This window comes from Bos mutus, chromosome 7 (assembly GCF_027580195.1).
Source record: "Bos mutus isolate GX-2022 chromosome 7, NWIPB_WYAK_1.1, whole genome shotgun sequence".
Classification (NCBI taxonomy): Eukaryota; Metazoa; Chordata; class Mammalia; order Artiodactyla; family Bovidae; genus Bos; species Bos mutus.
Window position 1 is genome coordinate 46,953,584 of NC_091623.1, and position 10,241 is coordinate 46,963,824.

Sequence of the window (10,241 nt, forward strand, 5' to 3'; positions counted from 1 at the left end):
CTCAGTGGACGCCAAAGACCTCTCTCCTTACTCCCCTGGAATTTTCCTCGCAGGCCCTGCCAACGCCTCCAGGAATATATTAAAAAGAAAATGTTTCCAGTCCGAGCAGGGCTGTTTTATGGTTCTAGGGGCTGGGAGGCTGACCGCAGAGTGGAAAGGCCGTGTCATGACGCTGTTCCTTCGGCAGAGCGGCTCGGACCCTGCTGGCCCCCTGGGCCCTCCTTAGACGCCCAGGTTCTGGCAGGATTTCCTCGCCAAGCAAAGCCCCCCTTCACCCCTGTCCCCCAGACGGAGGAGAAATTCCCCAGCAAAGCAGAGGCTCAGGGTAAAGCTGGGAGCTCATGCTTTTCCCAACATTTATTCATAGCTCCTACTGTGTGTTGCTGTCTGCTGGGTGCTGGGGACATAGGAAGAAGGGGAGACCGACCCGTCCTTGAGTGGGGACCAGAATCAGCCGGGAAAGGGGGCTACAGCACCCCCAGGTCACAGGGCTCTAAAGGGGCCCAGGGGACTTCCCTGGTGGCCCAGTGACTAAGACTCAGAGCTTCCAATGCAAAGGACGCAGGTTCAATCCCTGGTCAGGGAACTGGGATCCCGCACGCCGCGTGGCATGGCCAAAACTTACAAAAGGAGGTCAGGGAAGGAGGCAGCTGTCTTGAGATGATACAGGAAGTAAGAGAAGGCATAGCACCCAACACAGGCAGAGCAGTTCCAAAGCCACCTTGCTTTTGTCTCATTGAGGCCGGATTCCCAAAATGTAGAAATCACCATTTTAAAGTGAACGATTCAGTGGCATTTAGTACATTCACCATGTTGTGCAACCACCACCTTTGCCTCATTCCAGAACTTTTTCATCATGCCAGGAAGAAACTTAGTACCCATTAAGAGTCGCTCCCCACCCGTCTCCTCCAACCCCTGGCAAGCACTAATTTGCTTTCTGTCTCTATGGATTTACCTGTTTGGATGTTTCTCATAAATGGAGTCATACGACATGCAGCCTTTTGTGTCTGGCTTTTTTTTACTCATTGTAATGGTTTTGACGTTCATCCACAATGTGTTGCTTCATCCTCTTTTACCGTCTGTATTGCCATGAACGTCCCTCTGAGAATTGCTTTGGCTGCATCCCATGGATTTTGTATGACTGTTTTCATAATCACTTGTCTCAAGATATTTTAAGATCTCCTCTTTGATTTCATCACTGACCCATTGGTTTTGGTTTTAATAAAGTATTCTTATAAGCTAGTTTCTTTATTTTTATGAACCTATTTATTTTTGGCTACTCTGGGTCTTTGTCGCTGCACATGGTCTTTCTCTAGTTGCTGCAAGCAGGGGCCACTGTGCTTGGGCTTCTCCTTGTGGTGGCTTTTCTTGCTGTGGAGCACGGGCTTCAGTAGTTGCCATGTGCAGGCTCAGTAGCTGTGGCTCACAGGTCAGCTGCCCCGCAGCATGTGGGATCTTCCCGGATCAGGGATTGAACATGTGTCCCAGGAGGAGAAGGGAGCGACAAAGGATGAGATGGTCGGATGACATCACCGACTCAATGGACATGAATCTGAGCAAACTCCGGGGAGATAGTGAAAGGCAGGGAAGCCTGGTGTGCTGCAGTCCGTGAAATCACAAAAAGTTGGGCACTTTAGCAACTGAACAACAAAAACAACCCCTGCATTGATGGGCAGCCTCTCAACCACTGGACCACCAGGGAAGGCCGACCCACTGGTTTTTTAGTAGATGTTGTTTAGTCTCCATACTAGTGCCCCTCTGAATATGTGTGTGCAAATTTTGGTTTAAACAGGTGTCTTCACTTCTCCTGCTGCTGCTGCTGCTGCTGCTAAGTCACCTCAGTTGTATCCGATTCTTAGTGACCCATGGACTGTAGCCTACCAGGCTCCTCTGTCCATGGGATTCTCCAGGCAAGAGTACTGGAGTGGGTTGCCATTTCCTTCTCCATCACTTCTCCTGGGTCTATGCCTATAAATGAGATTGCTGGATCATATGTAAATTCCTTGTGGAACTGTTTGATAAACCTCAAACCTGTTTTCTGCAACAAGTGAAAACCTCTCAGTCATGTCTGACTCTTTTGTGATCCCATGGACTATAAGTCCATGGAATTCTCTAGGCCAGAATACTGCCTTTCCCTTCTCCAGGGGATCTTCCCAACCCAGGGATTGAACCCAGGTCTCCCACACTGCGGGCAGATTCTTTACCAGCTGAGCCATAAGGGAAGCCCAAGAATACTGGAGTGGGCAGCCTATCCCTTCTCCAGCAGATCTTCCTGATCCAGGAATCGAACCGGGGTCTCCTGCGTTACAGGCAGATTCTTTACCAACTGAGCTATCAGGGAAGCCACATTTTCTGCAGCAAAGCTGGGTTCATTATGCTGAGTTTGGTAAACCAGGAACACATGAACCCTTCTTTGGACAATTCAGACCCAAGAAGCCACTCTGACCCACCCAGAACCAGGTAGCCAGGAAATCAGCTGACAATGCCCCAGGACCGTGTGCCCAGGAACTGTCCATGTTAATTCCCTCCATGATTCAGCAAACCTTCTGCTGAAACTCCACTGGCACAGGGAATTCTCAGGCCTGAGTGACTGCTGTCCTGTCCTACTGACCGGAGTCTGGGTCCTGGCCCCAGGTTGTAGTCAGCCCAACCTGAGCCCCTGACTAAGCCCCTGGTCCACCTCCCACCAGGACATATCACTGAGGGCTGCCAGCCACTTGGATCTTGCTCTATTAGAGCAGGCAAGAACCATTGGTTTAATAATGTCCATCATCCTCCGTGAAGTACTCCCATTGTTCATTATAAAAATGTTCAAAGTGAAAAAGTAAAAGTATTAGTTGCTCAATCATGTCTAACTTTTTGCAACCCCATGGACTATAGCCCACCAGGCTCCTCTGTCCATGGGATTCTCCAGGCAATGTTGAAACATACCGCCAAATTGAGAGAATCATATATTACCCCCTCCATGGACCCATTTCTCAGACTCTAAATTGTCAAGCACTGGCCTCACAGGCTTCCTTTACCCTCTTCATTATTTTAAAACACCTTTCACACAAGCTACAAGTGAAAGTATATCCAGGAAGCTTCTGTTTCATAGACAGGTTAATTTGTGTCGTATTTTATTGCATATAGGTGATGTCATATGGTATTTGCCTTTCTGTTTCTGACTTATTTCATTTAGGATGATAATCTCTGCATCCATCCATGTTGGTCTAAACGGTATTGTTTCATTTTTTATGGCTGAGTAATATTCCATTGTATATATGTATCACATCTTTATCCATCTGGCTATGGACATGTAAGTTGCTTCCACGTTGTGGGTATTGTGAAAAGTGCTGCAATGAACATTGGGGTGCATGTACCTTTTTGGATTAGAGTTTTGTCTGAATATATGCCCAGGTGTGGGATTTCAGGATTGTATGGCAACCCTATTTTTAGCTTTCTGGATACTCCATACTGTTTTCCATAGTGGCTGCACCAACTTACATTCCCTCCCACAGTGTAGGAGGGCTCCCATCTCCACACCCTCTGTTGCATTTGTTATTTGTAGCCATTTTAATGATGGCCATTCAGACCAGTATGAGGTGATACGTCACTGTCATTTTGATGCAATACGTCACTGTCATTTTGATGTAATGTATCCTTTTAAAACGTGTATGTGTGTGCTGTCGCTTCAGTCGTGTCCGACTTTTTGCCTCCCCACAGACTCTAGTCCACCAGGCTCCTCTGTCCATGGGATTCTCCAGGTAAGAATACTGGAGTGGGCCATACCCTCCTCCAGGGGATCCTCCTGACCCAGGGGTTAAACATGCATCTCTAATGTCTCCTGCTTTGGCAGGTGGATTCCTTATCACTAGTGCCACCTGGGAAGCCCTTCAAAGTGTACAATTCAATCATTTTTAATATATTAAAACAGTGTTGTGCAGCCATCACCTCTAAGTTCTATTCTAGAACACTCCCTTCATCCCCGAAAGGAAACCCCATGCCCATGAGCAATCCCTCCCATTTTCCTCCCCAGTCCCTGGCAACAGCTAATTGGCTTTCTAGCTCTGTGGATCGACGGAATCATACATGATACGGGGTTGTGTCGCTGGTTTCCTCCGCTCAGCATGATGTTTTCAAGGTTACTCTATTTTCAATGCATTTTTACTTTATTTTAAAGCGCTCCCAGGCCTTGAGTCATTTCTCTGTTTCTCTGCCACTTGGCTCGAAAAACAATGGGAATTTTCATAGGCTCCCACGATGCATCACCCATCTCCCAATTTCCCCAGCTGTCTCAAAAGATGACATTTTACAGCTGGTGTGTTAGAATCAGGTTCCAAACAAAGTCTGTATTTGGTTGTCATCTCCCTTAAGTCGGGCCTCCCTTGTGGCTCAGCTAGTAAAGAATCCACCTGCAACGCGGGAGAGCTGAGTTTGATCCCTGGGTTGGGAAGATCCCCTGGAGAAGGGAAAGGCTACCTACTCTAGTATTCTGGCCTGAATTCCACAGACTGTATAGTCCATGGGGTCGCAAAGAGTTGGACTTTCACTTCGCTTCACTTTCCCTTCAGTCTGTCTTCGGTGGTTGTGGTTTAATTGCTAAGTCACGCCTGACTTTTTGCCACCCCACAGACTCTAGTCCACCAGACTCCTCTGTCTATGGAATTCTCCAGGCAAGAATACTGGAATGGGTTGCCATTTCCTTCTCCAGGAGATCTTCCAGACCCAAGGTTTGAACACCCATCTCCTGCATTGCATTTGGATTCTTTACTGCTTTGCCACCAGGGAAGCCCCTACGTGGAAAATACTTAACCTAAAATTTATTGGCGCTCGATGGTCATCAGAGAAATGCAAATCAAAACCGCAATGAGGGGACCTCCCTGGTGGTCCAGTGGTTAAGAATCCACCTCCCAGTGCAGGGGATGACTATTTGATCCCTGGTCAGGAAACCTAAGATACCACACACCACAGAGCAACTAAGCCCATAAGCCACAACTGCTGAGCCCGGTGCCACAGCGAAAGATCCTGCATAACGTAACGAGATCCCACATACTGCGGCAAAGACCCAGCACAGCCAAGATAACTAATTAATTAATTTTTAAAAAGTCAAGGAGGTCTGGCATTGATGGACAATCGGGAGTGGACTAAAGCACAGGAATCCCTGTATCGGCATGAACGGCACACGGAAATCACCCACCATGATGCAGGCTTGGCACAACCATGTGGACCACGTGACCCAGCCAGCCAATGCCAGCCGCCTTCATCATTTGTCACGTGGTAGGCAAGTGACAAGAAGGACCGTGGGTCAGAGAAGAGTGATGCGTGGTTCATGCCATTTACTGTGATGATCTGGAACGCTCCAGCAACAGAGATTAACGCTGACATCAGGCAGGACCTAAATCAGAAATATTCATTGGAAGGACTGATGCTGAAGCTTAAACTCCAATACTTTGGCCACCTGATGCGAAGAACTGATTCATTGGAAAAACCCTGATGCTGGGAAAGATTGAAGGCAGGAGGAGAAGGGGACGACAGAGGATAAGATGGTTGGATGGCATCACTGACTCCATGGACATGAGTTTGAGCAGGCTCCGGGAGTTGGTGATGGACAGGGAAGCCTGGTGTGCTGCAGTCTGTGGGGTTAAAAAGAGCTGGACACAACTGAGCAACTGGACTGAACTGAACTGGATCAGGAAGAGTCCTTTGGGACTTTGCAAGGTGATTAAGACTCCACCTTCCAATGCAGGGGATGCAAGTTCAATCCCCCGTCAGGGTACTAAGATCCCTCATGCCTCACAGCCAAAAACAAAGAACAAAAATTAAAGCACAAGCAATATTGTAACAGATTAAAGACTTAAAAATCGCCCACATCAAGATAAAATCTTTAAGAAAGGGAAGAGAACTTTGACCTGGCAGGAAAATTCTCCTTGCTCCTACCCAATCCTCTCTTCATTCCCTTTCCTTCCCTCTCTTCTCTCAGGGTGACACCTGCATTATTGGGATGGCCCTGCTGGCCTCCGTGGGCTCCAACAAACCTCTAGCACATCTAATCCTTTCTAGATGTACCTGGATTATGCTCCTTCCACAAATACCCATGTTCTCAGGGACCCATGTCCACCTCCCTGTTGTTCGCATGTGTGGGGTAACAGGGGTAGACCTCTTGTGCCCTGTTCTGTGCTGTGAGTTTTTTTTTCACTTACAACATATCCAGGTGGTCAGTCCTTATCACTGCTCCTCCCCTTTGCATGGATGTGATATTCACCTAACATGCAATTCACCATCTTAAAGTGGATGATTCGGGGGCCACTTAGTACATCCACAATGCTGTGCAATCACCCGCTCTCTCTGCTTTCTCTTTTTAGTTTTATTGAAGTATAGCTGATTTACAGCGTTGGGTTAATTTCTGCTGTGCAGCAGTGATTCACATATATATATATATATATATATATATATATATATATATATTCTTTTCTATTACGGTTTATCACGGGATATTGAATAGAATTCCCTGTGCTGTTTGGTGGGAAGTTGTTTCTCTCCACTTTCTAATCATTTTTTATCAAGCCCACGAAATACCTGGTAGCCTTGAACAGCCACCCCTGACTCCCTCCTTCCCCTCATCCTCTAACAACCACTGACCTGCTTTTCATCCCTGTTCTGGGCATTTAATGCACACAGAACAGCACACTATGTGGCCGTCTGTGTCTGGCTCCTTTCACTCAGTGTAATGTTTCCATCTATGTTGCAGCACGTGTCAGTCTCCACTCCTTTTTATCGGCTGAATAATATTGGATTGTACGTTGTACAAGAAGAAAACCCAGTCCTTTTGTGTGTCTCCTTTACTCACACACTACAGTCATACAACACTTCTGATAACTAGCTCTATGCGTCATTTTCCCCCCAAACTGAGCAATTCTGTGACACAAGCTGGGTGTACTACAATTCAACTCAGTTCTCACACTGTCAGTCTGGAGAAAACATCAGATCCCACAGTCTAAGGGCTCAGTCCTATGAGATTGCCCCTCCTTTCGGAGGCCAGTTACAAGTAATAGGCTACCCACAACTTCTGTTTGACTTGACGAGAAGGGGCTTCCGTGACCTTCTCCTGCTTGGATTCAATGATGTGCCAGAGCAGCTCACAGAACTCAGGGAAACACGTCCATTTACCAGTTTATTGAAGGATATGATAAAAGACACAGATGAACAGCCAGATGAAGCGAGACATAGGCGAAGTCTGGGAGGGTCCTATGCCCAGGAGCTGTCCGTGTGGAGTTGGGATGCATCTTCCCTCTGTGCCGATGTGTTCACTCACCTGAAACCTGGACCCCATACTACTGAAATTTTTATGGAAGCTTCCTCACATAAGCGTGGTCAATTGTTAACTACGTTTCCAGCCCCTCTTCTCTTTCTGGAGCATAGCAGGTAAGATTGAAAATTCCAATCTTCTACTCATGGCTCCATCTTTCTGGTGATCAGCTGCCATCCAGGAGCCCAATCAGAATCACTTCATTCGAACAAAAGATGCTCCTGGTGCTTCTATCACTTCTTGGGTAACAGGAGTTTCTTGTTGCTGTTCCTGTGCCAGGAACTGGTGGCAGAAATCTGTCTACATATTCTCTATCATCTCACACACAGACACATCATGGTTTGTTCATTTGTCTGTCAATGAACATTTGGACTGTTTCCACTTTGGGCTATTACGACTTGTGCTGCTATGGATGTTTGTTCACAGGTTTTTCTCAGAGCCCCCGTTCCCAGTTCTTCGGGAATCTATTCCTAGGAGCCGAATTGCTGGTAACTCTGTTTGGCTTCCCAGGAGGTGCTAGCAGTGAAGACCCTGCCTGCCAATGCAGGAGACAAGAGATGCAGGTTCAGCCCCTGGGTTGGGAAGACCCGCTGGAGAAGGTGTGGCAACCCACTCCAGCATTCTTGCCGGGAGATTCCTGTGGACAGAGGAGCCTGGTGGGCTACAAGTTCATAGCGTCGCAAGAGTCAGACACAACTTAAATGGCTTAGTATGCAGTCACTGTGTTTAACATTTTTAGGAACTTGCCACCTATTTATTTATTTATCTTCTCTGCTGCTGCTAAGTCGCTTCAGTCGTGTCCGACTCTGTGCGACCCCATAGACGGCAGCCCACCAGGCTCCCCCGTCCCTGGGATTCTCCAGGCAAGAACACTGGAGTGGGTTGCCATTTCCTTCTCCAGTGCATGAAAGTGAAAAGTGAAAGTGAAGTCGCTCAGTTGTGTCCGACTCTTCACGACCCCATGGACTGCAGCCCACCAGACTCCTCCGTCCATGGGATTTTCCAGGCAAGAGTACTGGAGTGGGGTGCCATCACCTTCTCCATTCTTTTTAATAATTAATTTTATTGTTGGTCACACTGGGTCTTCGTTTCTGTGGGGGCTTTCTCTAGTTGTGGAGAGTGAGGGTCACTCACCAGGGGTATTGCATGGGCTTCTCTCTGGGGGGGCTTCTCTTGCTGTGGAGCACAGGATCTAGGCACACAGGCTCAGTAGCTGCAGCACATGGGCTCAGTAGTTTTGGCTGGTGGAATCTTAATGGCTCAGGGATTGGACCTGGATCCCCTGCATTGACAGGCAAATTCTTACCCACTGTTTCACCAGAGAAGAGCAGAAGGTAAATTCTTAGCCACCAAAGTACCAGGGAAGTCTCTCTACTTCCTTTTTAAAAAATATTTATTTTTGTTTTATTTACTTGGCTGCGCAGGCTCTGAGTTACAGCACGCAGTACCTTCAATCTTCATTATAGTGTGCTGGGACTTCAGTCGTGACATGCAGTCTCTTAGTTGCTGCCTTTGGGATCTAGTTCCCTCAGCAGGGATGGAACTTGGACCCCCTGCATTGGGAGCTCAGAGTCTTAGCCACTGGACCACCAGGGAAGCCCCTCTACCTCCTTTTTGAAAGCTACGTAAGATTCTATTATAAGGGCACACAGCAGTTGACTCACCAGACCCTTCTGATTAAGTACCTTCTGCACACGTAGCTTCTGGTTTTTCCATATGGCAGCAGAGATCCCAGAACTGCACCCCATGGGTGCCCGTGTGACTTCATCCGAGTAAATTGCTGGATGTGCAAAGCCTCAGCTAAATGATTTGTGCATCTCTGCCTTGAATCCCTTTTCCCACATTGCCCATTGGGAATTTCACACACACAGAGTTGATCACTGCATCCTCATCCCTTCAGCTTTATCTCTCACACTTAGAAGAGGGCTAATGTGAAAGTCAGTCATGCCTCTCACTGACCTTTCAATTTGTATGCTTTTTTATCTTGCTTTAGATCTCAGCCCTTTTTTTTTTTCATTATTATTACTGTTGCTATGATGTATTGGTTCATAGCCTTTCCTGCTTTGGAGTGGGGGCTAGTTTTTGCCCTCTAGAAATAGTTCAGATATTCATGAAATTCACTCAGGCTGGGGAGAGAGCAGCCCTTGAGTTTCACACACAGAGACAAACTCTAAGGCCATGCCCTGCGGACTAGTGGGAACTTGGAAAGGAGTCTTAATATAATATCATTTACATACCTGTTCAACCAGCGTTCAGAGAGCCTGACTGTGTGGTAGACCTCTTTATAGATTGAACTTGACTGGGAAATGATAAGTTGAAATCCTAACCCCTGGCACTTACAAATGTGACCTTATTTGGAAAAAGAATCTGCAGTTGTCATCAAGATGAGGTCATACTGGAGCAGGATGGACCTTAATCCAATGATTGCTATTCTTATAAAATGCAGGGAGGGACTTCATTGGTGGTCCGGTGGTTAAGAATCTGCCTGCCAATGCAGGGGACACGCGTTCGATTCCCGTTGCGGGAACATTCCACGTATCTTCGGGCAGCTAAGCCCATGTGCCACAATTACTGAAGCTCACGTGCTCTAGAGCCCGTGCTCTGCAACGAGAGAGGCCACTGCAGTGAGAAGCCCATGCACCGCAACTAGACAAAGCCCACACACAGCAACGGAGACACAGCACAGCCATAAATAAATAAAATTTTTAAAAATGGAGGACAGGACACAGATACAGAGAAGAACTTTATGTGAAGATGGAGACAGAGATTGAAGCGAGACAGCCACAGGCCAAGGAATGCTCGAGCCTCCAGAATCAGAGAGAGGCAAGGAAAGATCCTTCTCTAGGACTTTCAAAGGGAACCACCCCCGTGCTGACTTGCTGATTTCAGACTTCTGGCCTCCAGAACTGTGAGAGAATCAATTTCTCATGTTGGAAGCCACCATTTGTGGTCT